Source organism: Zea mays, chromosome 4 (assembly GCF_902167145.1).
Source record: "Zea mays cultivar B73 chromosome 4, Zm-B73-REFERENCE-NAM-5.0, whole genome shotgun sequence".
Lineage (NCBI taxonomy): Eukaryota > Viridiplantae > Streptophyta > Magnoliopsida > Poales > Poaceae > Zea > Zea mays.
The window spans coordinates 16,575,902-16,599,632 of NC_050099.1; the positions used below are offsets into that span (position 1 = coordinate 16,575,902).

Below are 23,731 nucleotides of genomic sequence, written 5' to 3' on the forward strand. Positions count from 1 at the left end.
ACGTAACCAACAACAATAAAAAATTATATTTGGTTAAAGCAGGGAAAATGAAGACAAAGATCTGAGGACAAGATACAAAATGAGAAGCATTTTGAGTAACACCAGAACTTTTAAGAGAGGATGTAGAAATTGTGAAGGAATAGAATCGATTCTAGATTTTACAAAGGTGAAACAGAATACTATTTTGTTGTACAGCAACTAGGCGACAAAGTTACTATGTCCCAAATAAGAGTTCATTGAACAATCTATGAGCACGAAAAATGTTTTATGGGCGAAATGAAACGCAAGCAATACACGCATCCTAAAATGGAGGAAACAAATCATGGATTAGACAGAGAAGCCAAAACCAGAGAAAATCCTAAACCCTAAAATTTTTGGGGAAAATTGAGGAGCAGAGACGTTCGGAGTTCCTATGTCCCAAAAATAGTTGCTGCAACAATCTATGAGCACGAAAAATGTTTTATCGGTGAACTTAAACGCAAGCAATAGACGCACCCTAAAATGGAGGAGAAAAATCATGGATTAGATCGAGAAGCCAAAATTAGAGAGAAGCCTAAACCCTAAAATTTTAGGGGAAATTGAGGAGAAGAGATGTTCGATCACTGCACAAAGTAAAAAAAATTGTCCTTTCAAACAGTAATGGACACACAAACTAGAAACCCTAAACTTTGGGAGAATCGACTGAAGAACAGAGACACTTAGTTAATGAGCTAAGTAAAACAGTGGCCTTTTCGAAACTCAATGTATCCAAAAAAACATGAGGTTCTCAGGTACAAGAAAATCTCAGTAAAAACATGCTGAGCATGATTGAAAGCATGGATCTAGAAACAGATAGATGTCCACCGAATCGAAACGGACGACGAAAGATAAAAAATCGTATCTGAGCAAACAATTGGAGTCGAGGAGGAAGCCGACCGAGAGGAAACTTTTGTACGAAGGTGGAGTCAACGAGGAACCTAATGCCGACAAAATCGAATGAACGCAGAAAGGAAGGGATAAAAACCTCTATCTCACAAAAAAACGGAGTCAAGTAGGAGCCCAACAATAGATGAAGCGCCTGTGTTGATCTAGAAAGGAAGAAAGCGATGAGCGCCACAGTTGGAGAAGCGAGAAGCAAGGGAAGGACTGAGGAGAACTAGAGAAGTGGCCGGTGGATTTCTCTAGAAAGCAGCCACCATTCCTTTTGGCCGCCCCCTTTTTTGACCAATCAACGAGCTGCTATAGCAGAAGCAACAGGAGCCCTTGCTTTGTAATCCAACGGTGCACAATTTAACGATGACGTAGATAGCCCCGCATGCGCCGTTTTGAACCGGCTTTGTTATAAGAGAAATACAAATGTATGATATTTGGGAGAAAGTCGTACATGGAAAACTTCGCTCACATGAAAAAAAACATTGAAACAGTACAAGACTACTTGACAAATATAAGGCCACACATTTATTCCATTATTATTTCGTCACAAATACAAGGCCACACATTTATTCTGCAACACACAAAGGCGTGAGAGAGAGAGAGAGAGAGAGATCAAATAGACTTGAAGGACATGAGCTGGCGTTTTTTGGTGGAGTTTGGCAACGGATCAAACACAACTGCTTGGTAAGACGATGTTGGATCTTTGGTTGCGAGGTTGAGCTTGTAGTTGGTGCCGGCGACCACCTGTTCCATGCCACTGACCACCTCGGCGAACTGCAAGCTCTCGCCGGTCTGCCTGTTGTGCTCCTTGACAGCCCATTCGCCGACACCCTGGACATATGGGTCCTTGACGTTCTCTATTTTGACATACTATCCGCTCAGCGTGGTGACACCTGCAGCTCTAGCAGACCTGCAGATGACCACTACACCAAAATCATACACTTCCTACGGTTTTTTAACTTCCTACAATTTTTATAATAAACCGTAGGAAATAAATAACTTCCGAGAGACAACTGGTAGCTCTAGGAAATAAACATAACTTCACATGCTGACCCGTGCGTTCTGTCAAGCGAGCCGTTAACTTCCTAGAGGCAGCCGTAGGAAGTTAGCATGGTCAGCTAACTTCCTATGGCCTCCTCTAGGAAGTTAGCTTTTAGTTGCTGATCTGCGGTTGTGGTCAAACAAAAAGCTAACTTTCTACTGCTGACACTAGGAAGTTAGCATGGGTAGCTAACTTCCTACGGCCTCCTCTCGAAAGTTAGATTTCAGCTTTTGACCAGTCAAACGAAAAGCTAACTTCCTATAGCTGGCTTTAGGAAGTTAGCATGGGCAGCTAACTTCCTACGGCTGGCTTTAGAAAGTTAGCGTGGGCAGCTAACTTCCTACGACCTCCTCTAGGAAGTTACTTAACTTCCTAGAGTACATGCACAAACTCTAGTAAGTTTTGTAACTTCCCCTCTAGGAAGTTACTTAACTTCCTAGAGTACATGCACAAACTCTAGGAAGTTTTGTAACTTCCTACGGCTTTACTCTAGCAAGTTATATTTTTTATATTAAACATCTACTTAACCTTATCCTCTTCTCTCCCCTTTCTCACTCCCGTGTCTCTTCCACCAAATCGAAGCCGCCGCCGTCGCACGTTGCTCCCACCCGCCGCACACCTGCTCCCACCCGCCCCGGCCTCGCCCGCCATGGCCGCCCCCGCCACCGGCCGCCCCCACCGCGGCCGCCCAAGCTCGCACCCGCTGCGGCTACCCCTAGCCCCGGCCCCGCCCGCCGCGGCCGCCCCCGCCCCTGGCCCCGCCAGGGGATCCACGCCGAGGACGACTACCCGTACCTCATGGAAGAAGGCTGTTGCAAAGAGAAACAAGTTCGCACACAAAAATCTTCACATGTGAACTGGATGATACTAGGATGCAGGGTTCTAATCCTTTGCTCTGGCGTGCGTGTTTAGCCCCAAGTTGATGTCGTCACTATAACTGGGTACGAGGATGTCCTAGAGAACAGCGAGATCAGCCTGCTGAAAGCGTTGGCCCATCAGCCTGTCAGCATCGGCATAACTGCAGGGAGTAGGGACTTCCAGTTCTACAGAGGGGTAAGTAGAACTGACTTGTCTGTAGTATGGTTGGTTTCAGATGGTTTCATCACTAGCTGTCACAGAAGGGAAGTAACATGTGCGTGTATACCGATCGTCTGGCTGGCTGCACTGTAGGGGGTGTTTGACGGGGCCTGCAGCGTCGAGCTCCACCATGAGCTGACGGCCGTCGGGTACGGCTCGTCGTATGGCCAGAACTACATCACCATGAAGAACTCGTGGGGCAAGAACTGGGGGGAGCAAGGCTACGTCAGGATAAAGATGGGCACCGGGAAGCCAGAGGGTGTCTGCGGAATCTATACCATGGCCTCCTATCCCTTGAAAAATGCAACACGCTGGGGTACCTAATTTTTTTGTAATGAGTTTGTTCGAAAGTATTATTTTTAATATAATCCACATGGCAAGATGCCTTTTTACCATTGCTGTCAAGATCCCATACTTGATTTCCCAAAATCCATGTTACACTCACCACTCCAGCACGATAGGAACAACTATATATTGTGATCTATCTACACGACTGTCTTGGAAGGCGGTATATAATTGCGCGGCCAAGTGGTAACCAAAGTATGGTCAGTTAATCGGAACAACGTGCTCGTCTTCCTTTAACCTCCGCTCCCAATCTCACCGGCAGGTGTTAATCAAGTATTGCTAACGAAGGATTCACTATGTTTGGTAGTGAAGGGCGATGTCCGGAGAGTAAGAACGAGGCGACACAGTATGGACTCGATATGACCGAGCAACAATATCTTGAGGTAATTGATGTTTTTGCTTGTGTTGAAAAAATCTCCATTGCTTCTAGATATTACAGTTACTTATAAATGAATTGTGTTCATGCAGCATTCGATTCCATGGATAGCTGCCAATGATGCTGCTTGGCGTGCGTTTTGTCGTTACTGGGCTTCGGCTGAATTCAAGGCAAAGTCTGTGCGACACAGTTCTAATCATGGAACCGAGTCATATCACAAGTATGGAGGTGATGATCACTTTCGTTTGGCAAAACGAATGGTAAGTACAATTTAATCCATTTTTGTTGATTGTAGTTGACTTCCTATAATTTTTTGTTATAATGTTTGTCAAATGTACATATAGGAAGCTAGCACTGGTGCAGTGCCTAGTGATGTTCAAATATACCTTAGGGGGCACAGAGGACCAGATCCTGCAAATCTAGATGTGTTGTACAGCCAAAAGCAACAGATTGTGTGGTGAGTGTTTTGAAATGTTTGGTAGGTTCTGTTTATATAGATTTTTGTATGTAAGATTGCATTGTTCTTTTGTATGAGGCTGCATATGGTGAGGCGATGTCTAGTCAGCATGGACCAAACTATGATTGGAGGACCTCACATATTGATCCTCAGGTTGTGTATGCAAGTGGTGGAAAAGCTCATGGAAGGTGCAGACTCTACATATCTTATATTGTTTCATTGGTTGAGTGCAATACATATATTCTTAATCTGTCGTGATGTTACTTGTTTTGTAGGTACACAATGTTTGCTAACGTCATCGACTCGAGCCAGGTGAGGGTTCAGCGTGGAGGTTCGTCGTGGTCTGCTGCTCGTAGCTCCCGTCTCTCCACTCAAGATCCAGCAGAAGTGGAACAACTGCGAGAAGAACTTAGGCGACATCAGGATTTCTTGAAGCAACAAGCTGCGCAACATGAATATTATGCTACACAGATTCAACAACAGCAAAACACTCATACAAGTAAGTTTAAAAGATAATAGCTTTCACTTTAAGATATGTATTGATTTAAAACGCTGATGTGAATGAGTTCGACAAATTTGTAGCAACTAGCACAGGCTCAAGGGATACACGTCCTGGTGCCCCCCCACCACCACCTCATGTTCATTATCCTTGGTCTTCACCTCCACCTACACCTACATCTCCATCTACCGAACATCAGGTATGCAAATTCATCATCATTTACTTTTTGTTACTTATATTATGATGTAACTTAGCAAATATCATTTGTACATGTATATTAGACCCCTCCAGCCATCTTGCCGACGCATGAACGAGAAGACGGGTTAGACTTTGTTAAAACCCTCTTCGCTAGTGGAGGTATCGACCATCACTCGTCACTGTAACCCGATGGTGATCGGCGACCGTGAGCTTCCATGTTATTGTGCTTTGATACTTGAGACTTTTATTATGACTATCTATGAGATATTGTCTCTTATTAGTACTGGATGATGAGATGTGTCTTATTATGACTATGGATGAGACTTTTGTGATGTAATTAATAAGACTATGGATTTAAATATTGTTATGTGATTGTGTGTGAGATGTTTTATGTGAAAATATGTTGTGCTATATAGTTGTTGATATATTTGTTATGTTGTGGACTGTGACGTAAAATAAAAATAAACAACATTTGTAATGCTGGTCAAATTAACTTCCTAGAGGCTTATTGGGCCGTAGGAAGTACGGTCAGCCGTAGGAAGTTAGTCGTAGGAAGTTAGTCAGCTGACGGCGCTGACGGCGTGAAGCTACTAACTTCCAAGAATCTACTAACTTCCGAGAGGCTTCTTTGGCTGTAGGAAGTTAGCTAACTTCCTAGAGGGCTCTAGGAAGTTAAGCTAACTTCCGACAAAAAATTTCCGAGAGCCAAACTTCCGACGGGGTAGCTTAACTTCCGAGAGTTTAGCTAACTTCCTAGAGTTTAGGCCTAACTTCCTAGGGCCGGCTACGGATGATCCAGTGACAGCAGCGGTGGCGGCCAACAACACCATGGCTCGGCGACGCCCACCGGCGTCGTGACGAGCTCCGTCGGCCACGGATGCTTGCTCTTCCTGCAGGTGCTCGTTAGATTTGGCGGCCGTGGCCCTGACCACGACCAGGCTAAGGCGGCGGCGAGGAGCGGCTGTCGCCGTGATGGGGACGCTCATCAACGGGTTCGTGCTGAGGAATGCCATTCTTCTTGGCTTGATGGATGTCTATGGATTGTGGTTCTTGTGCTGCTGGCTTGCTGCCTTCGGATGGAGGGGAAACTGTTGGTATAAATATAGGCTACAGCAGATGCTGAACCGTTTGTATCGTGGATTGTTTCCATTAATTTCCAACATTTGTTTTGTACTAGAATCTCTGTACATGCATGTACTGCCAGCTCAAACAACCAACAAAATACGAGTACAACCATGCTATTTCGTCCAATATATGCTCTACTACACATTCTGCATGTTTTTGTGGTTATCTGTTGTGGCCCTTTCATCACAAAAAAAGCTGAGTGACACCTTGTCGTTTCTATACTCAAGAACACCGTATCGATCGGTTGTCTCGTTTTGTACACGTGAAACATAACATGAATAGAACGTATCCGTACTAACATTTGGGCTGGAATATGGAATGCACTTCTACATGCAAAAACCATTTCCATCAAGGTTGCTCGATACAAATAAGTCGCACTACAGTAACTGGACATTTTTTCTACGGCAAGCCAATGAAATAAACTTATTACAATGTGTTTGGTTTGAGGCATCTTCTCACTCCTTGTTTTTTAATTTGGTTTGTGGAATCGAATTAATTGATCCATCACCATTCCATTCCTAATATAGGCTAATCTCTACTAATCTATATGCCTCTATTGTGGGCGTCCACCACCTGTATTGGTGAAGCATGCCCACTGGACTCAATCCCCCACCGCGATCCACACCTCGTCGCACGGAAGGCGCCATCCACTCGGCGCGATCCACGGTCGAGCCCGCCCATACCGCCCGAGACCTGCTCTACCCCGCAATCCACTCCCCCACCGAGCTACTTTCCTCCTTCTCAGCGAGATCCACGCTGCTCTTCAAAGGAAGGACGGGGACCTGCTCTATCCCACGATCCACTCCCCCATCGAGAACAGCAACAACAACAACATGATTACCCGCAGTTTGGGAGCTCAGAGGCGTGTACACCCCATTGTGCCCGCGCCCCCGTCTCCCCGCCCGCCCGAGACATCCACATCGTCCCACCCCCATCGCCGGCACGATGACCGGAGGTCCCCCCAGGCGAGGGCACACGCCCGCCCTGACGCCCCCCGCCTCCACCGCGTGTCCGCACCCCTGCCCACAGAGGTCACCGCTGCGCGCCATCAACGGGCCTCCTTCCTCCCCCCATGACTGCCGTCGTCACAACTGTCGTCTACCCCTCACGCCACAGCTCTTAATCTTCCTCCCACTGCCCCTATCGCCGGTCGCCGCTATTCATCTTGCTGGGGGCCACAACGCCATCCTTGATCGCGCACAGAGGCACACTCCATCGAGGAGCGACATGAGGAGAGATGACGGGTGCGGAGATGGCGTCGGTGTTGCTGCAAACAATGTGGCTGAAGAGTGAGGTGGATGCCACCATCCGCGATAACCCTCGACAAGGTCCTCGTTCTCTGATTTGGTCATGCCACCAACGTCGATTGCCTCCACCAAGATGACATCGTGAGTGCCCTCTCTCCTATCCCTCCTCTATTCTTCAACCCCTCCATGAGGGCTACTGTTGAGCTGAGCGATCCTCAGGCCTTTTATCCCCTCGCACGAACATGCTCTCTCCCCCTTTAGTCAACGTACTCATAGTCTGGTCTGCTCTGCAATTTTGAATTGAATCAGTGGTGGTTAGTTTTGAGATTGTCTGGTTGTTGCTGTTTGCGAGGATGTGGTACTTGTAGCCTGTATTAGTATTTTTAAAGGAAAATCAGCAAAACACCTAAACACAAGAACCTAGATGACTAACACTAAGTAACTATGGAGCTCACCACATGTTATTGTGCCCGCCAAACCTCTGATTGCATTGGAAATATAACTTAAAAATAAATTGTCTATACTTGGTGTGATGCCATCTTCATCTTTGGCAGAGGTACTGAAGCCACTGTCTAGAAATAAAATAATTCCACTGTCTAGAAATGTATTTCTGTTTATGATGACCACCAACTGATTTTACGAGTAAACTACTGGTCCAATAGGTACTGAAGCAATTGAAGGGCAAAGCATTAAAGAGAGCGGTGCTGACTAAATAAAAATTGCAAGAGCAGATTGCGCAGAGAAACATTGCAAGGAAGATTATGAAGTTTGGGCATCGTTCTGATGGATGAACCTTCTGGTACAATGTGTAGACCATGCGAACCGGAACGATATGAAGAATCGTGATTATACGCTCACCCTCACAACAAATGATGGTAAAATGAGATTTTTGCCTGAGGGCAATTGCACATTTTGAAGACTAACAAAATAGCCATCTCTGGATGTAGTGTTCTGCAGGGTAGGGGGTCCAAGTTGACTCACCAGATGAAACTTGCATTTCTAGTTGTGTAAGAAGCAATGTCCATGCAGGGTAGGGGTCTCTGTTATTGTGCTTGCATTTCTCGAGTTGTTTGTAAGAATGAACGATTATGCACCCTCGCGTCCAGATAGAAATGCCAAATTGATTTACTGGTCCTACATCATAATTCATTCCTAAGAATGCACCATAGAGTAGAATTCTTGATTTCCCTTTTCTTTTTTAAGAGGAACGCAAGATCATTGAATGAACGGAGGTCTATTTGTTTTTTGATGGTTCTAGGACGCTAAGCAATTGGAGTTCCTCAATGAAGTTCCTAAAAGAGTCAAGTATTTTGCATGTTCCTAAAATTGCCAAGCCATTCAAGAGGACTTCTACTGCTACACCGCACATTAATCGTTGAGTCGCAGGAGTGGGCGTAGAGTTCAGCATGCGGGATTTGGGCTGCAAAGCGAACAAAAAAGGCATAAAATCTCTGCAAATCATTGCTGAAACAGAATGTATAGATCACCAGGCTCTTGGAACACCCGCCTTTTTTTGTTAGATAGGATGCTCGCTACGGTCAAGATCATTTTCATGTTAAATTACTTTATTATTTCTAAATAAATATAATAGTATGATTCAGCCAGTCATTGAGGTTGCTGGTACGACTTTCTGTCTTTCATCCATAAAAACCAAGGCTTTGTGTTTTTTATTGCAAAGAGGGGAGTAGTTAATTTCTTCTCATCATGGTGACTTCACCCACCTGTGGATAAGTCGAATTCCTGCTAGCTCAGCACTGACCCCTTCCTCGTATCATGTGTTTACACACGCCTGACTCTCCTGTTGTTGAGCTAGACCAAACCCATCTCTTGTAGGTCCTGTTGGTGCTGAGGATCCTCTAAACAACATGTCATCGTCTCAGTTCGAGCCTGTGGTAAGATAAGGAGCGCTGGTAGCCTGATAGCTCTCCATTCTCTGAAGCTAAAGCTTCCTTTTAGCTCATTGTGTATTTGCTCTGCTTTCAAGAGAAGGTTGTTGTCAACGTATGATCTGACAAGAGCTTTGTCTGGCCAATTGTAGAGCTTGATACCTTGAGACAACCTGGCAAGTGAGCTGCAACTAACACACATGGATGGACATTTTATTCAAGTGTATCATAAAGTTTATTATTGTGTAGAACTTTTTGCTTATGGTGATGTTTTACACTACTGCCACACTAATAGTCATGTCCTTGATTCTTTAAATACTTTGATCAAAGCATGTACAGGTCACTGCTACTATCTTAGTTCTCAAAGGTATAATATAAGTATGAATACCCTTGAGGAAGTTATGTTTTGTAAATGGTTGTCTTTGTAGGGTCATGTTTTTACTATAGTCGTGCTATACTTGCCTCTGAAGGTGGATAAAAATTGTGATCATGTATTGTGAAATATCAACTGTATAGTATTCATCATATTTGTTTGAGATTAATGTCACGCTTAGTGTTCGTGCCAATAGATAGGTTCGTAGTTGATGATAATATGTATTGTTTGTTTTCATGTAATCATTATATACTAACTTTGTATCGAATAATTTGTATATCGTCGCAGCGCACGGGCACGTACCTAGTAATTAGTAATAATCTGATAAATGAGTCCATTTCAGCAAATTTATGGAATAGACCTATGATGCACCACCTCATCTATAATGGAATAATTCTTCAAACCAAACAACCTTTTAGTTTGTTTTGTTGGCCTGCGAAACTGACAAAATAAAGGTTCTTTTCGTTAGTTTGCCAATTTGCTAATGCAATATAGTGTTTTTCATCAGCTATTCATGACCAATAAAAATAACATTATTGACGAGATCTAAATTTTTAAAATTAACATAGTTTCATCACCACAGTAGGACAATAAAAACATGTTTTTTGGTATATCGGCCAATCACTGCGATGAGAACCGGCAGTGTTGCTCTCTACGGAAGCGCGGACGGTCCGCGGCGAGGGGCCGAATGGTTCGTGACCTCACTACCGGACTCACGTTCTTTGTCGAGTGTCTCAGACACTCGGTAAAGGCCATTTTACACTCGACAAAGAATACTCGGCACACACTTTATCGGCAAACGGTTCTTTGTCGATTACTTTTTTCGGACACTCGGCAAAGACTTTGTACACCGTATCCGTATCGGCAAAGGGTTCTATACTCAAGAACACCGTATCGATCGGTTGTCTCGTTTTGTACACGTGAAACATACCATGAATAGAACGTATCTGTACTTTTGGCATATGGAAAAATCAATTTCGTTGATTTTGTTTCCTGTACTTAAAACGATTCTTATCAAAGTTCAAGTCGCCTTTTAATATGGAATGCGCTTCTACATGCAAAAACCATTTCCATCAAGGTTACTTGATACAAATAATGATGATTTCTTGGCCAACTGAATTAAGTCGCACTACAGTAACTGGACATTTTTTCAACGGCAAGCCAATGAAATAAACTTATCACAATGTGTTTGGTTTGAGGCATCTTCTCACTCCACGTTTTTTTATTTGGTTTGTGGAATCGAATTAATTGATCCATCACCATTCCATTCCTAATATAGGCTAATAATTAGTAATAATCTGATAAATGAGTCCATTTCAGCAAATTTATGGAATAGACCTATGATGCACCACCTCATCTTTAATGGATTAATTCTTCAAACCAAACAACCTTTTAGTTTGTTTTGTTGGCCTGCGAAACTGACAAAATAAAGGTTGTTTTCGTTAGTTTGCCAATTTGGTAATGAAATATAGTGTTTTTCATCAGCTATGCATGACCAATAAAAATAACATTATTGACGAGATCTAAATTTTGAAAATTAACATAGTTTCATCACCACAGTAGGACAACGAAAACATGTTTTTTCGGTACTATCGGCCAATCACTGCGATGAGAACCGGCGCCGTTGCTCTCTGCGGAAGCGCGGACGGTCCGCGACCAGGGGCAGAACGGTCCGTGACCTCACTACCGGACTCACGTTCTTTGTCGAGTGTCTCAGACACTCGGTAAAGGCCATTTTACACTCTGCAAAGAATACTCGGCAAACATTTTATCGCCAAAGGGTTATTTGTCGATTTCTTTTTTTTGGACACTCGGCAAAGACTTTGTACACCGTATCCGTATCGGCAAAGGATTCTATACTCAAGAACACTATATCGATCGTGAAATCTCGTTTTGTACACGTGAAACATAACATGAATAGAACGTATCCGTACTTTTGGCATATGGAAAAATCAATTTCGTTCATTTTGTTTCCTGTACTGAAAACGATTCTTATCAAAGTTCAAGTCGCCTTTTTTCTGGCGTGAAACACGAACATTTGGGCTGGAATATGGAATGCGCTTCTACATGCAAAAACCATTTCCATCATGGTTACTCGATACAATGATGATTTCTTGGCCAACTGAATTAAGTCGCACTACAGTAACTGGACATTTTTTCGACGGCAAGCCAATGAAATAAACTTATTACAACGTGTTTGGTTTGAGGCATCTTCTCACTCCTCGTTTTTTTATTTGGTTTGTGGAATCGAATTAATTGATCCATCACTATCCATTCCTAATATAGGCTAATAATTAATAATAATATGATTAATGAGTCCATTTCAGCAAATTTATGGAATAGACATATCATGCACCAGCTCATCTATAATGGAACAATTCTTCAAACCAAACAACCTTTTAGTTTGTTTTGTTGGCCTGCGAAACTGACAAAATAAAGGTTGTTTTCGTTAGTTTGCCAATTTGCTAATGAAATATAGTGTTTTCCATCAGCTATGCATGGCCAATAAAAATAAGATTATTGATGAGATCTAAATTTTAAAAATTAACATAGTTTCATCACCACAGTAGGACAACGAAAACATGTTTTTTCGGTACTATCGGCCAATCACTGCGATGAGAACCGGCGGCGTTGCTCTCTGTGCAAGCGCGGACAGTCCGCGGCCAGGGGCCGAACGGTCCGTGACCTCACTACCGGACTCACGTTCTTTGTCGAGTGTCTCAGACACTCGGTAAAGGCCATTTTACACTCTGCAAAGAATACTCGACAAACATTTTATCGGCAAAGGGTTATTTGTCGATTACTTTTTTTTGGACACTCGGCAAAGACTTTGTACACCGTATCCGTATCGGCAAAGGGTTCTATACTCAAGAACACCGTATCGATCGTGAAATCTCGTTTTGTACACGTGAAACATAACATGAATAGAACGTATCCGTACTTTTGGCATATGGAAAAATCAATTTCGTTCATTTTGTTTCCTGTTCTGAAAACGATTCTTATCAAAGTTCAAGTCGCCTTTTTTCTGGCGTGAAACACGAACATTTGGGCTGGAATATGGAATGCGCTTCTACATGCAAAAACCATTTCCATCATGGTTACTCGATACAATGATGATTTCTTGGCCAACTGAATTAAGTCGCACTACAGTAACAAGACATTTTTTCGACGGCAAGCCAATGAAATAAACTTATTACAACGTGTTTGGTTTGAGGCATCTTCTCACTACTCGTTTTTTTATTTGGTTTGTGGAATCGAATTAATTGATCCATCACTATTCCATTCCTAATATAGGCTAATAATTAATAATAATATGATAAATGAGTCTATTTCAGCAAATTTATGGAATAGACATATCATGCATCAGCTCATCTATAATGGAACAATTCTTCAAACCAAACAACCTTTTAGTTTGTTTTGTTGGCCTGCGAAACTGACAAAATAAAGGTTGTTTTTGTTAGTTTGCCAATTTGCTAATGAAATATAGTGTTTTCCATCAGCTATGCATGGCCAATAAAAATAAGATTATTGACGAGATCTAAATTTTTAAAATTAACATAGTTTCATCACCACAGTAGGACAACGAAAACATGTTTTTTCGGTACTATCGGCCAATCACTGCGATGAGAACCGGCGGCGTTGCTCTCTGCGGAAGCGCGAACAGTCCGCGGCCAGGGGCCGAACGGTCCGTGACCTCACTACCGGACTCACGTTCTTTGCCGAGTGTCTCAGACACTCGGTAAAGGCCATTTTACACTCGGCAAAGAATACTCGGCAAATGGTTCATTATCGACTACTTTTTCGGACACTCGGCAAAGACTTTGTACACTGTATTCGTATCAGCAAAAGGTTCTATACTCAAGAACACCGTATCGATCGGTTGTCTTGTTTTGTACACGTGAAACATAACATGAATAGAACGTATCCGTACTTTTGGCATCTAGAAAAATCAATTTCGTTAATAATATGTATTTTGTCAAAGTATCAACCACAATCTTGTTTGTGGCGCACTAGTAGCCATTTTGTGTGATAAGCAGCAGGTATAGGGTTCGATTCTTGGGTTTGATTCTTCATTTCTTTGTAGTTACTTTTTCAACCTTTTTAGTTTTAACTATCTCTATTTTATTAGTCTGCGTGGGTCTAGGGATTTCTCCAAAGTTTTTATTTTAAAAAATGTTTATGTTTTTTAGTTTACGTGGGTTGGTGTTTTCTCTTATTTTTTATTTTAAAGTTGTTTCTATGGGTTCGATTCTTCACTTCTTTGTAGTTACTTTTTCAACCTTTTCAGTTTTAACTATCTCTATTTTTTAGTCTACGTGGATCCATGGTTTTCTCCAAAGTTTTTATTTTAAAAAATGTTTATGTTTTTTAGTTTACGTGGGTTGGTGTTTTCTCTAAATTTTTTATTTTTTAAAGTTGTTTCTATTTTCTATGCGTGTTTTCTCCAAATTTTTTATTTTCAAAATTGTTTTTGTCATTTTTGCATTGTTTGGTTGGTGTTTTCTCCAAATTTTTACTTTTAAAATTGTTACTATTTTTATAGTTTGATTATCATTTTAGCTATTCTTATATAACAAATTACTCATGAATATATTAGATCTAAGTCTATAGTAATATATTTATATAACAATACATGTGGGAAATTCAAGCTTAATCAATTTTTATTTAAACATGATTTCATATTCAAACTTATTTCATTGCCATTTTGATTTATTTCATTATTTGTAGTGGCGTCTACAATTTTGCTTTTTTAGGAAATTCACATGAGAATTATGACGACCAACATTGTCATGAAATAGTGACACTTCCTGATTGTCATAAGATTGAAAGAGTGTTCGTCACAAATATGACAACTTTCATATTTATGACGATTTTGCATTGGTCTTAATGACAAAGTTTTACTTTTCATCACTAAAGTCAATCATCCCTACAAAACGTCATAAGTAGGAGAAGCTTATGACGTTTTGATCTATTATCACAAGGTATTCGTCATAGAAGGCTATATGTTGCAGTGTGCGCAATGAAATGTCGCCAAAAAGTTGAACAACCAAAAGTTTTATGATGTACATTGGATTACTTGGATTAGTTAGATCATCCTTTTCACCATCATATGTTTTCTTTCTTCCACAACCAAACTGAGATAAAGTGCATTGATGTTAAATCTGAAAACAAAGTAGCCCGAGATTGATCATCTAGGTTGCACACATTCAACATAAACAACAAAGAGAGATCTGTATTGATAAGGTATACATGAGGTCGACAAAGTCAATTCATCGCAATGAACACCTCTCTGATGGATCCATAAAGTAATAACATAATGGGGGTACCATAAGACAACAAAGGCCACCTAGAATGTCGAAAGATCTTGAAGAAAGATTTGCTTGGCACCAAGGGTGCTAGAAGAGGTTTAGTCATAAAAAGGGTAAAATTGTTAATAGATTATATTTTCCAATTAGATAGATAGATCACTGAGTTTCCCATGACCCCCTTTGTTTGAAACGTATTCTACAAACCATTTTCACATTTCCCACAAGATCAAAGGAGATTCCAATAATTGACCTCGAGTCGGCATGAAGACGTGCAACCGAGGTATGTTTTCTAGAGGTTACAATGATCAACAAGGGGTTGATCTCATAATCATTGTTAGAAAACTAACCGATAACCTTCACTGTTTGAACCCCAATTAATTCATTATTAACATGTTGCCCTTTGTAGGAGTTGCATCTCCTAAAATCACAATTTCTGGTACATCAACTATCAAAGAGGTGATATTGGCGTCGCCTAGAAAATTTGATAGTCCCAATACGAGCAATAAAAACATACTATTTATGAGGACTACATAATGTTAGGGTAGCAAATGTAGCCACAATGCGACACACAACAACAAGAAGGAAAACACATCCAAACGATTAACACGGGTCATAAAGAATTGGGATGATAAGGTGAAAACAAGGCAAGATGTGGAATCTTCAAGCATATCGTCACAATGGAAAGTTTGCAATACCATGTTATAAATTAAATTTTGTTTTAAAATACAAACCATTACTTATTTGCCATCCTAGCATGGATGTAATAAATTGTGCCACACATCTTGCCCCATACAATACATATTATTTTTCTAACAAAACGTGACATTCTCAATGTTGGGTGAGAACAATGATGAATATGTGACCCAACTAGAGTTGGATGTTGAAGGATGTGGATGGTTTTGGGACGCAACAACAGGAGGAGATCCCTCCAACAACCTTGCATATCCCAATAGCATTCTCCCCCAAGACGGCACATGTTGCTCCACACAACTGCTCATTGCAATTGTTAGATGTGGAGCATTGTTCCCCTCCTAAGAGGGCACGACCACCTTGGCTTGCTGGCATGGTCGAAGCAAGAAGAGCTAATAATATTGGAACAACGAGAACAACAAGAGTCTTCTTAGAGAACGCCATGAAGCTCTAGGGATGGCTTTTTTCAAGTAGAGGATACTTAGTTCCTTGATGACGCTTGTATGCTTTCTGTTTTTTTGCACGTATAGAATTGAGTCTCCCTATTGTTGTGGGGCTATGATTATATAGACTTGAGCAATAACAAATTAACCATGAGCAATCAATTTCTGCTATTTTACTTAGAGATATCATATCTTTTGTTTTTACTTGTAGTAGCAATATCATCTAATATATATTACCCACTCAATTTTTATGTTAATGACAATGCTATTTAGATCAAATCTATACAATTAAAGGTTTTTATTGGCATTTACAAAAAAATTACCTAAAAATGCCATACCTATTTTGATCTTTGTCTATCATGTTTTAATGATATAGATTCATTACATATTAATCTGGCACTCAAATGCACTTATTATCTACCAAAGCACCATATCAATTTTGATTATCGAGAATACTGTATTGACCAAAATTAGCAACACATTATTATGATTTAATTGTCTATTTGGATCCAGCCAATTAGCAATTATTAGGTTCTAGAATTTGAGTGTGGTGGAGCCTTATACATCTGGCTATTAGGTTAGTGTTGGTCTCTTGTTCTCAAATACTGTGAATCAAGAACAAGGCAACATAATTGTTAAAGATTAGAGACCTTCGTCCTCCAAGGCATCATCTCCTTTCAGATATAATGATCTTCAGACGAAGGTCATGAAGGACGCACCTTCAGCTTGTTCGAAGGTGTTGACGCGAGAGCGATTACAATCCAGCGTGAAGAGTATGGGACGCAGCCCGGGTACAATTACATTTATAACCCCAATATGTACACATAATCACAACATAAACCATCACGGATTAACTAGCCTTTTTCTCTTTGGCTCGGCATCATGCTTTCACCTTTGTCGCCACCCGTAACACCATGAATTTGGGGGTATAAAATTTCTTTTCTAATATCCACCAAATTCAGGTGTTACTCTCTCCTTTAGCGCTTTTCTTCTCTTTTTTATAAATAATGGAGAGTTATTTTATACAAGTTTTTAGTGTAGTAAAATGAAACCCTAAAAGAGTTTTGATTATTGCATCATGCTGGAGCAACCATTTTTTTGATGATGATTGTGCTTTATTGTGCATTCGTCTAGATTCATAAGGCATCGTATATTTTAAATTCAAAACATAAAGCAATTTTAAATAGAAAGGGAAGAAGAGAAATAGACAAAGAAAAGAAGAGGAACATAAAAGAAAAAGCCCAGAATTCTTTCCCCTTCATTTTCCCCAATCGTGGCCCGTTCCCCCTTCCTGGGTCACTCGGCCACCCCGGCCCACGTGCCTTCGCCTCCCCCCTGCATCTTGCTCGCACTCCTAGGCCACTGCGCGCGTCCACGGCCCAGTTCCCCCGCATCCCTGGCTTGCTCTCGCAGCTCGCGTGGCCGGCCCACCCCGCGCGGCCCACGTGCCTTCATCCCTTCAGCCTGCCCCGCACCGGCCCAAGCCCCTCTCCCGCTTCCATTCGGCCCAGCTGACTTGGGCCGCGGTGCCACGCGCCAGCGCACTCTAGACGCTCACGCTCCTGTGCCCCAGCGGCCCGCGCGCGCGTGGGCAACGCCCAGCCGAGCGTCGCTGGCCTAGTGCCGCTGCAATTTGGCCCCACCTGTCATCTCTTTCAACTACCTCCTCCTTTTTCTCAGCTGTGCACGTGCCTATGTCTGCTAGATCCGTCAACGTCGCGGTGATTTCGCAACAGTAGTTCACGCCCATCTCATTGGCCCCGTTCTTCCCTCTCTTGCGCAGCCACGACATCTCGCCGGCCCTCCCTGTTGCGCGCGGCTCGCCCATGCAGCCCGAGCTCCCGTCTGTGCGCGGCCTGCGCAGCTGTTGCGCATGACTCGGCCGTGCAGCTTGCAGGTGCAGCCGTTGCGCGCGGCCCTGCGTGCCCGGCGCGGCCTGCTTCGTGCGACTCATGCGGCCAGCGTGGCGCGCAGCCGGCGCGGCTCGCTTGGTGCACCTGGCGCGCACGTCAGCGCGACCCGCTGCTCGCAGCCAGGCTGTGCTCCGGCGCGGCCCGTGCGTGTGCCCCCAGCGCGGCCTCGCGGTCGCGTCCGGCGCGACCCTTCCGTGTGCCCCCGTCGTGGCCTCACGCTCGCGTCCGGTGCGGCCCGTGTGTGTGCCCTCGGCACGGCCTGCATGTGGTTGGCGTGCCCGCGACTCGCTTGCGCATGCCCGGCGCAACCTCGTGCGCATCCTGCGTGACCCCAGTGTGTTGTCATTGCCATCGTCGTTCATGCCCGCAGCAGCACCGGCGTAATCTGCGCGGCGTAGCGGCAGCCTCGCCATCGCTTCGCGTCGTGCGCGCAGCACGTCCTCGTGCTTCGCCACAAGCTCGTCCGGACGTCCGCCGTCGTCGCGGGGTGAGCATCGTCTACGCGTTAGTAACATCGTTTTGCCATGTCTCATGTTTTAAATAATTAATTATGTTTTTGTTTAACTAACGTCGATTAATTAGACTTTTCAATTAAACTAATTTATAGTTTTTAAGTTGCGCTTTATAAATGCACGTCGACGTGATTAATATTAACTCAAACGTTCTGCCCTAATGTTCATTTAATATAAACACGACGTTTATTTAGTTTATCTCGCATGTCGCGCACGCGGTTTTGCACGTGGTTACGTGCTGATCCGTGTGTCGTTCGCGCACGTCGTCGCGTTGGTTCGCGCGTGTCGCGCGATGTCGTGCGCTTCGTTTCGCACAGTGTCACGTGTTGTCACACATCATTCGTGTGGGTCACGCGTTGTTCACGCACGCTGTTCGCACGTGTGGCGCTCGCCGTCAGCGTGTTTGTTCGCGTGTCCGTTCCATGTGTTACTCGCGTGTTGTTGCGTGCGTGGTCACGCGTCGTTCGTGCGTGTCGCACATGCTGTTTCACATGTGTCGCGCGACGTCTGCACGTGGTAATAAATTGTTTTTCGCTTATAAAGACTCATGTTAATAACGTTAATTCGTCAGGCCATATATTTTAGATACTTAACTTAAGGTTCGCTCCACTAATATTTATTAGATTAATATTCTAATTAGATTAAATGTGTAGTGTTTAACTTGGGCTTTTATAATAAATATTAACATGACTAATATTAATTTAACTACTTTCTATTTAGTTAACACTTGTTTAGTATAAACATGTCACCGATTTAGTTTTTCTCGCATGTCGCGCGTGTTGTTCAGCACGCGGTGGCGTGCTACTTCGCGCGTCATTTGCGCTGGTCGCACGTGCTGTTTCGTGTGTCGTTAGCATGTTATGTCGTGCATGTCCGCGCGTCGTTCTATACGCTGTCGTGTTGTTTCGTGTATCGTAAATTCGCCTCGCGTAGAATCTCTCGTGTTAATTAAATTACTTATTTAACTGATAGCTGTTAGTGTAACAGATTAATCGAAACTAAATGGTAGAGATTATTTATAATTGATAATGTCGAATTAAATGTTATAGTTAATATTTGTTTAACGTAAACGCGATAACTTCTCGACTGTAGCTTGACCGTCGTGTTTCTTATCCTCGCATAACCGTAGAAGCACTCTCTATTTTATATTGCTTGTTTTTATGATGTTTTATCTTGTATGGTGTAATGTTCTTATGCATATGTATATGTTTGTTTGCTTGTGCCTGTTCGTCTTCGCTTCGCGTTGCGATTAGATCGCGATTCGTTTCCAAGCTTCGAGGAATCGACAATCAAGCTTTGACGACCAAGTGACCAACTCTTCGAATTCTACAAAGTTGAAGACCCTGAGCATTCGTTTGGTGAAGGCAAGTGTCCTCTGACTATTATGTCCCATTTACTTTATAATTCATCAACCCGCATACCATGATCCACCTAAGGATTGACTAGTATTCTGTTTCCTGTCCTTGTTTACCCTTTGGGAATTGATTATTATGATTAGTTCTATGCTAGCGCTTTACTTTAATCAATGAACATGATGAGATACAATGATGATACTATGATTTTATTCTGGATATGATGATATACTTGTGGAATTTAAGGGGACTCGAGTGGTTTCTCGAGTGCCTCTCCGTAAGGACTGGTTCGTTGGATGATCGCCCGGGAAAACAGTGCAACCATGAGGGTGGTATGGGATGCCCTTTGCTAATTAATTAGAGGAACTGAGGTGTAGTTTGCTTCGCCGTCGTGCCGTCAATGGGGCTCGGTGTATGCGGCTCGCTCTGCCGAGGGTGGATTGCCCCTTGGGGAGGAGTGCGGTACATTTAGGAAACCTAATGGGCGGCTACAGCCTCAGAGAATTTTTGTAAGGGCTTCATAGTGAATCCCTGGCCATTCACCTTGGGAGTGAACAAGGGTCTTGCAAGCCAGGGCTAGAAAGGGAATCACGGCTTGTAGGTAAAGTGGGCAACCTCTGCAGAGTGTTATAAAACTGATATATCAGCCGTGCTCGCGGTTATGAGCGGCCAAGGGAGCTCCATTGATTAGAGAGACATTGATCAGAGATGTTTTATTTACAGGTGATAATGAGGATGATGATTTTGATTATGATTATAGTAATGGTTTCTAGTATTCTTTCTGTTTTGAAAGAGTACTTTTGGGTTAACAACTTGGGTTAATGTTAAAACCTGGCTCTCTACTAGTAATAATTCCCTGATCAACTAAAAGCAACTACTTGACCTTAACCCCACATAAAGCTAGTCCACTACAGCCAAACGAGACATTTGCTGAGTATATTGATATGTACTCACCCTTGCTTTCACAAAACACCAGGTTGCTTTTGGTGCCATCTATGCTTAGGTAAATAAGAAGGCATCGAGGTGGATCTCCAGAGTTCCAGGACGTCGTTGAGTTCGAGGATTAGGCTAGCGACCTCCCTCAGTCAGCTGCCTGTGGTGGGTTTGTTTACATTGGCTACGTTTCAATTCTGTGTACTTTGATTTATATTATGTAAATGGCTCTAGTCTGTAATATTATTACTTACTCTTTATTGTTATTCGAAGCATTGTGCTATGATGAGTCATTTATGTAATCGCTGTTACGTGAATTTCTGATCCTGGCACGTACATGGTTCGCATTCAGTTTGCCTTCTAAAACCGGGTGTGACACCACCTTAAGCCGAAGCTATCATCCTTCGGTGGTAGCTTCAGCATTCGTTGTTATAGCTCTCATATAATATCTTATCTTCATCTCGAGGACCTTCGGCAGGGAGGATCCTCAACATCACTTTGATAGTGATACCTTTGTCTTGTGGACCTTCGGCGGAGAAGAAGACCCCCAATAGTAGCCCCTTCGCAGTGCTAGATCGTTTTTTGATAACGAGCTCGATCCGCGAAAAGTACGAAGGCTTCAGGATGCCGAAGGTCTGAAAACACTTTCCTCGAGCTTGTTATTAAAAAACGAATATAAAATTCACAGCGCTTACCAGTCCACCGATCAGCCAGTACACGCGTCTCGGCGATTCACCATCTTCTCCTGTGGGGCTATATAAACATACAAGTTGGTGAGAAGTTACCACAACATTCATTGCTATTGCACCGTTGTGCTACTGAATTTTTTTACTGAAGCCGAAGCTTGCTGCTTTACACTTTGGACAAACATTCCATCGCTTAAGTGTAACTTTGTCTGTTAAAGACTGAAAACTGAAAAGACTAGAGTAAGATCTACATGTAAGCAACAAAGTGAATTTAGGGTGTTATTGTCTTTTCCCTTCATAGTCTTGATAAACAAGTCTTTAGGATTTCTCCCTCCCCTCGTCAGTTTCTTTATCGTGTGTGCACGCCATTAAGCCGAAGCTCACAGCTTCGTTTCCACAGCGGAGGCAACTACATGTCATCTTGTACGAAGGTAGTGTTCGACATTTTTACCCTGTTAAACCTGAAATGGACTCATAAGTAAATTATACCCCAATGTTTTTCAGGACCTTCAGCTAAGGAAGACCCCCAACAAGCATCTTCATCCCTCGCTTTAAACCCTTAGCCTAGAACCCCCTTGGACTCATACAACGGGGGATGGAGGAATATAGAGGAATTTTCACATTTTTTTACTAAAGATATGTAACACTATATTAAGATTTATATATTCAATAAAGGACCTATATGTATATTTGGATATTTGTATGTTTTGTATATGCTCATATCCATTGGGCATGACTTGTATGTGCATATGTTTATTAATGTACTCTGTGTCAATACCATAGCTTTGCATAGAAAGCTAAAAAGAACTTGGTCCGAAGGGAAATAGCTGACCTCGCGATATTATATTAAAAGAAAGTTTAATCGAAGCCTAACCAAGAAAGATCATGAAAGTTGACTCTCTGTATAGCATGACTACATGAGGTTCCACCTCGTATAAACCAAATTTTTACTCGTGCTACATACTTTATAGAAGTTCATCAAACTTAAGGTAATTTCCTGTGGGATATATAATATACAAATCTATGATATTTGAGAGAAAGTCGTACATGGAAAACTTCGCTCACATGAAAAAAAAACATTGAAACGACAGTATAAGACTACTTGACAAATACAAGGCCACACATTTATTCCATTATTATTTCCTCATAAATACAAGGCCACACATTTATTCTGCAACACACGCAGACGTGAGAGAGAGATCAAATAGACTTGAAGGACATGAGCTGGCGTTTTTTGGTGGAGTTTGGCAACGGATCAAACACAACTGCTTGGTAAGACTGCTTGGTAAGACGACGTTGGATCTTTGGTTGCGAGGTTGAGCTTGTAGTTGGTGCCGGCGACCACCTGTTCCATGCCACTGACCACCTCGGCGAACTCCAAGCTCTCGCCAGTCTGCCTGTTGTGCTCCTTGACAGCCCATTCGCCGACACCCTGGACATATGGGTCCTTGACGTTCTCTATTTTGACATACTGTCCGCTCAGCGTGGTGACACCTGCAGCTCTAGCAGACCTCCAGATGGCTACGGATGATCCAGTGCAGCAGCGGTGGCGGCCAACAACACCATGGCTCGGCGACGCCCACGAGCTCCGTCGGCCACATATGCTTGCTCTTCCTGCAGGTGCTCGTTAGATTTGGCGGTCGCGGCCCTGACCACGACCAGGCTGCGGTGGCAGCGAGGAGCGGCTGCCTCCGTGATGGGGACGCTATTGTTTTTGTCATTTTTGCATTGTTTGGTTGGTGTTTTCTCCAAATTTTTACTTTTAAAATTGTTACTATTTTATAGTTTGATTATCATTTTAGCTATTTTTATATAACAGATTACTCATGAATATATTAGATCTAAGTCTATAGTAATATATTTATAGAACAATACATGTGGGAAATTTAAGCTTAATCAATTTTTATTTAAACATGATTTCATATTCAAACTTATTTCATTGCCATTTTGATTTATTTCATTATTTGTAGTGGCATCTACATTTTTGCTTTTTTAGGAAATTCACATGAGAATTATGACGACCAACATTGTCATGAAATAGTGACACTACCTAATTGTCATAAGATTGAAAGAGTGTTCGTCACAAATATGACACCTTTCAATATTTATGACGATTTTGCATTGGTCTTAATGACAAAGTTTTACTTTTCATCACTAAAGTCAATCATCCCCTACAAAACGTCATAAGTAGGAGAAGCTTATGACATTTTGATCTATTGTCACAAGGTATTCGTCATAGAAGGCTATATGTTGTAGTGCGCGCAACGAAATGTCGCCAAAAAGTTGAACAACCAAAAGCTTCATGATGTACATTGGATTACTTGGATTAATTAGATCATCCTTTTCACCATCATTT

General features: G+C 42.5%; 1 long non-coding RNA gene and 2 pseudogenes across 7 annotated transcripts; 1 reads left to right on the forward strand and 2 right to left on the reverse strand.

Moving 5' to 3' along the window:
- Positions 1 to 1,453: 1,453 nt before the first annotated feature.
- Positions 1,454 to 5,919, reverse strand: LOC103652883 (cysteine proteinase inhibitor 8-like; annotated as a pseudogene).
- On the forward strand, positions 2,512 to 5,310 carry LOC103652882 (uncharacterized). Of its 6 annotated transcripts, none has more exons than XR_004857678.1 (9): positions 2,512 to 3,007; positions 3,125 to 3,576; positions 3,684 to 3,759; positions 3,845 to 4,012; positions 4,097 to 4,209; positions 4,288 to 4,397; positions 4,485 to 4,708; positions 4,792 to 4,907; positions 4,990 to 5,310. It is a non-coding gene; the product is annotated as an uncharacterized lncRNA (long non-coding RNA). The 6 variants fall into 6 exon arrangements; XR_004857680.1 differs by having other exon boundaries at positions 3,689 to 3,759; XR_004857679.1 differs by having other exon boundaries at positions 3,125 to 3,571.
- Positions 5,920 to 22,726: 16,807 nt separating the features above from the next.
- Positions 22,727 to 22,890, reverse strand: LOC103655132 (Aspartic acid proteinase inhibitor pseudogene; annotated as a pseudogene). Its single transcript, NR_163874.1, has one exon. The product of NR_163874.1 is annotated as an Aspartic acid proteinase inhibitor pseudogene (transcript).
- Between the last annotated feature and the right edge of the window lie 841 nt (positions 22,891 to 23,731).